The following is a 6,154-nucleotide window of genomic DNA, read 5'->3' as shown; positions in this document are numbered from 1 at the left end:
TCCACATGTATCGGAAGAGGCATGTGGTAGTCTGCAGCCCTCCCCGGATTGGCAGAGGGGGTGGAGCAGCGACCGGGACAGCTCGGAAGAGTGGGGCAACTGGCCGGATACAACTACGGCGAAAAAAGGGGGGGGGTCAAAAAGAAAAGAAAAAGATTAGACTGCCATTAATTCGTGCTACGGAGCATTTTTTAACAAGGCAGCATAAATCGTCAGAACACCGGCACCTTATCAGCAGTGAGCTTAACAAGTACTATATCATGACATAACTTACCCATCACGTGACCACGCCTTAAAGACAGCATTAAAATAAAGAGAATGAGATGGAGGTGTGTGTGGTGTGTGTGTTTATGTATGTGTGTGTTGGGGGGGGGCAGGGATGCAGCCCTATGGCCAAACTTAACATGACTGATGAAGATGAATAAAGGAGAAAAAAGAGGGCGCACGGTGATGCATCATGAAACGCTAAAGTGATGAAGAGAGGCGGCGAGGAAGAGAACAGACACATGAAAAGAGGCGAAAGCTGAAAGCGTATCTTTGATCTAAGCTGCCAATGTTATATGCAAGCAGTTGAGGGACTTAGGGCTCCGACCATGCTTCACAACCATGATGCTCAGAAGAAACTAAATGGGCTTTTGGGTATGACCCGCACCGCTTCCCAGAGTTTTTTTTTCTTTGAAGAATAATGCTACTCAGCTTAAGTATTCACATACCCAATCCCGACAGCCCACTCTACCACAGTCAGCTTTGATGACCGTTAATTACTCCCGAATCAAGAAAGCCATTAGGCTTTAAGCAAGACTATCTGTGACACCCATCGCCTGAACTTGCTTCATCGGAAGATGAATGGGAATTTCACTTAAAGGACACCTAGGCGGCTGATCAAACTCTTGGGCCGCATCCAGGAGAGCTTCATGTGATCTCAGCGCAGATCAGTTTTAATCAGAAAATGTAGCTCTAACTTTATGCTTGTGAATATGTCCTAGATACTGCCTCCGGCACCTTGTCTGTCTTTTCTAACTTGCTCCCAATGGAGTTTTGAAATGGTGTGACATTTTAGATTCAGCTTTTCTTCTTTGTTTCAGACAGAGGAAGACTGTGGGGTCCATGTTAACGTAGACCAAACTGTCTTAAGGTGTATGCGCAGCAAATTTTAATGTTTATCTGCATTGGCATTCCCCTTGAAGCTCCTAGTGGTAGATGAATTCTGATGATTCAGCATTAGGCTGGAGTTACAAACCTGCCAAATATGTGTTTGTTGCACTTGACTGGTAGCAGTAATCATGCAGGTTTAGCACAGTTCAAAATAACAGGTTTTGTCTCTGTGAGCTGACCGATCATTTATTTACAAGTGCATTTTTACACGAGTGATGCACTGACTTCGTAATTACTGACCAGGGAACAGCTTCGTATCCATTCTCCAGTGTTGTAGACCTGTGCAGGGTAAAGTGGGGCTGATTAAAGGTGCGCAGATGACAACAGCATATGCCCCATGATAAATCTGCTGCTCATATTGGGAGGTTTGAGTCATTCCAGATATGTCCATGCAAGTGCAGAAATAGGAGCAGGAGTGTTTCTTCATCTCTCTCTCTCTCTCTCTCTCTCTCTCTCTCTCTCTCTCTCTCTCTCTCTCTCTCTCTCTCTCTCTCTCTCTCTCTCAATATAAAAAATGATAAGCATCTGAGTATGAAACCTTTCACATTAGTCTTCAGTGGCTCACTAAGAATGGGAAAACTGGCAAAGTCCTCTATGTTCTTGATAAGGGCAGAGGTAAGCAAAAGCTAAGCACGAAATTCCCATTTTCCTGTTTCCTTCTGGTCACGCATACATGTGCCAAGACAGCGATTAAATCTACATCAGCAGAACAATGAGGCTCATTCTGGAGGTTAACTTCAATGATTTGATAAATATTCTTCCAAACCAGTTGGGGACTTGCTCTAATTCAGTAAATGATCTGTGTCTACCCTAGCGTCCTCCTTTTGTTCTCCCCATCAGTCGTTGCCGATTCAATTGTGTCATTTTATCCTTGGGAAATCAAGAAGGGAAAACTCGTAAAACCACAGTTTAATTGCAATACGATCCAGGGAGCCCGTCTCAGGTGGCATGGCAGTGGGCTAGTGCCCTACCCTCGCCTCCCTCCAAGAATCCCCCAAGGATACGTAGACGACATGCATGGGCTTCCCCCATCACGTGTCAGTGCAAGCTTAACAGTTTATGGGCAGCTAGCTATCTGCAAATTGTCAACTTGTGTATGTATGCAAGTCCACTCAAGGTCCACTCAATGCCAGGCCTGGCCCCCCATTATGATAAATGCATACCTTCATAATTCGATTAGGCACATATATAAATCGGATCTGACGTTGTGTAAGTGCACTGCTATTCGATGGTGCACTCGCACACCTCACTGGACAACAGTGATCGATACCGCTGTCTCCCTGTGCCTCCGGTGGTAGCAGCAGAACGTGCCAAGCCATCGGTGCTCCCGTTCCCTTTTCATTCAGCTCCGTACAAACAATGGGCGGTCGTTTGGGAAGCATTTGTCAGAAAACCCAGACGAGCTAGAATTGCCCCGCATCCACTGGTATAACACTGGTATAGCCTGATACTGATAACGACTGGGGCCACATCCCGTCGGAGAATACCCCGCAGCCTATCGTCATACCTCAGTTCGCACTCGTCCCGTCGGTTGCGCAGGTCCTCGACAGCTGCTCCCACCTGATCGCCGTCGCGGATCCTGCCGCGGACTCTTAACGAGGCGTCTCACATCACGGAGAATTGTCAATTGACAGAGGTCTCGTCGCCATTTTTGCCAATTTTTTGTTAGATCCCAGCCATTGTTGTGTACGTACACTTAACGGCAAGAAACTCAGTCAATGTGTGTGTGTGTTTCCCGGCGTCATGATACACAGGAAAAGGAAGAGAGAGGCATCCGATTCCCTCAGTACACACTTTCAACACTGGCCGCCTCGGAGCTCCGCTAAGCCCTTCCCTAGTAACAGAGCAAGGGAAGATGTTCCCCTTATGAATATCTTAACGTGTCTGTCACGGGACAAAGTGTCTCTCTGGCTTTCGTTGGCATGTCTATGAACGACTACATTTCATTGACAAGTCCCGATTTTAGTTCATAAACGGTGACTTACCTGATACCGGTGTCTCTGAGTTCGCGGTAGTCTGGCCGTCCCGGTCGGATATTCAACAGCCCCCCCCCCCTTTTTTTTTTTTCGCTGGCTGCCGTGGTCCCACGGCTCACTAACAGAGCATACGCTGTCAATCACACTTAAAAGCTCCGCCCTCTTTTATTGACGACAGTTACTATCGACCAATTGTAGCCGAGGTCCAACCCCACTTTGGCCAAATACATTAACGCTATTATAATAATTGAGATAATGAATGTTACAATTTCAATCCTTTTTTGTTTTAGTTTTTATTTTACACTCATCTATTCATGCACACATTTTCGTCACAGGGCTCAAAATGCACTACGTCAACAGAACTGGTTTATTCACACAAAAAACGCAATATACAAAACCTAGAATAGAATGCCGCACAATAGTTAGTTGTATTTGTATTTGTATTGTATTTGTATAATTGTATTTGATTTGTGGGGGAATTATGAATTTGGAGATTAACATAATTAGAGAGAGGAATTAGTGACTATTCCACAGTACAAAGTTCTACCTGGCTAAATGTGGTGTCTATACTCATGTTTTGGTTTCATCTTGACTGTGGAAAATTCAAGACGTTTTATAAACTTGTTTGCATATGACGCGGGAACTGTAGGTGGAGGGCAGGAAGTGACTTTCTACATCGGAAGCACAATCACAAACTCTCAAAATGCCGGTTGCTCACGTCGATTAAACCGAGAAACTACAGAGTGTTTATCGAGTACCAAACGCTGTTGTTCGTAAGGGGTGGACATACAAGAAATTGACCGCAGACGCCGGAAAGGATGGCTTGCGAACCGTCGTCTGCGGTCGGGAGGAGCGGAGTCGGATAATGCTCGTGTGTAGTGACCGCTTCGTCAAAGGTAAAACAGTTTTATGTGGCTGTGTTTATGTAGCGTAACCGTTTCCTTACTTTATAACGCTGAGGTTGTTTTTCTTTGCTTTGTTGGAGTCTTTACCCCTGTAACTGATTGTATGCCTCCATGCTTTTGTACGCTTTCATTTGTTGTCTTGAGTAGAAGGGTGTCTGGAGGACAAGGTAGTTGCTTATACCTACTGCCTCGATAGCCTTCAAGTCTTTCAATTCAGTTAAAAAAATCCCCCCTCATAATAAGGATCATGTCCAACATATCTTACTTTCTGTTTATACCATTCTCTCATAATATCGTATAAACTAGCACAGTTCGGTCTTTCCTCCATCTCGTCCATTCTGCTTTTCACCTCCTGCCCTCCACCTGAATCTCGTGCGTCATCAGAATCATGTGACTGCAAACGAACTATTCGAGAAAAAGAAAGGTATATCTTTGAAGTTTCTAAATCTTTATATGGAAATAGAGTAGGCTTGTGATAACCAGATATTATGGCCACATGGCAGACACATCTCTAACCCTCTCATCCTCAGTACTGCCCCCCCCCACGAGTGTGTGTTGAGCCCTCTGCTGTACTTCTTGTACACACACGACTGCGCGGCCAAACACAGCTCTTTGCTAATGATACAGTCGTGGTGGGCCGGCTCTCTAACGATGAGGAAGCAGCCTATCCAGAGGAGATGGCAGGCCTGTCACAGTGGTGCCAGGCCAACCCCCTCTCCCTGAAAGTCGGGAAAACTAAAGAGCTGATCATGGACTATGCCAGGAAGCATCAGAGGTCTTACCATCATCACCGGTCACTCGAAGCGAGTATGACTGTCCTCTCTGTTGGGTTGTCTACTTACAGAGGTCTTACACCCCACTGGAAATCAGCAGGACTCCAGTGGAGACAGTGAGCAGCTTTAAGTACCTCGGTGTGCACATTACCGAGGACTTAACATGGACTACACGTATTAACACTGTGGTAGTAAAGGCAAGACAATGCCTGTATAACCTCAGACAGCAGAGGAAATTTAAGGTCTCACAGAAAATCCTGCTGTCTTTTCTACTCTGCTTCACTGCAGAGCACCCTGACAGGGAGCTTAACCACCTGGTATGGGAACAGCTCCTCTCAGGACAGGATGGCCCTGCAGAGAATTGTGCGATCGGCTGAATGTGCTATAGGTACTGCGCTCCCCTCCCTGCAGAGCCTATTCAACAGGGGGTGCATAAGCAGAGCTAAGAGGTTAGTAATAGAACCCCATCACCCCAGCAATGGATTGTTTGTGCTGCTGCAATCAGGCAAGTGCCTGCACTGCCACAAATTACACATTGAGAGACCGAGGAAGAGTTTCTTCCCACAGGCTATCAGATCCTTGAACAATGAACAATAAACTCTGAAGGACAATATATGTAGAAGTATATAAATACTGTTATCACTTTATTCGCATTGTTCTTTTAACCTTTTACTTTTTTGCATATAGTACTGTATATTTCTTGTATATCTTGGCTTATTTTTGTATATTTATATCTGGTATATTTTGCTTATAGCTTAGCTTTTTTTTAATCATTTCTTGTACTTGCGTTGTACACTGCCTGGGACTTTGATTCAATAGCATTTCATACTTGTATTACACTATACATACTTGTATGCATATGTGACAAATAGAAATCTCTTGAATCTCGTAATTACCATCGAATGGGGATATAATGTAGGGTATAAATACCTTTGTATGGCTACTATGTATGAAATCTTATAAGAATTTACCCACACATTTGTCACCAGTAAGCCCGACTACTGCATTTGTCTTTTCTAAGGTCTCCAAAAAAAAAAGAAGCTCAGATGACTTCAGCTCACTCAGAATGCTGCTACTGGGGCCCTTACAAGGAGAGAAAGCTGGCATTTGAAGAAGAAAATCACTGTTCTCTTTAATTAGATTTTGACACTTCATACTGCCTCTCTATCTCTTTGAACATATTTGCAATTTCCATTTCAATTTGGGAATATAACTTGACCCCAAGTGCAAATTTGCACTCCTCAAGCTGTAGCCACACATGAACACAACCTATCTAACAGAAGGTCATGTCATAGAGGGCAAGTAGTCCTTAGCAGTTAGCTTTCTGATAGCTAATGCCTTTTAA

Source organism: Lampris incognitus, chromosome 18 (assembly GCF_029633865.1).
Source record: "Lampris incognitus isolate fLamInc1 chromosome 18, fLamInc1.hap2, whole genome shotgun sequence".
NCBI lineage: Eukaryota > Metazoa > Chordata > Actinopteri > Lampriformes > Lampridae > Lampris > Lampris incognitus.
Note: the sequence above shows the minus strand (reverse complement) of the source record.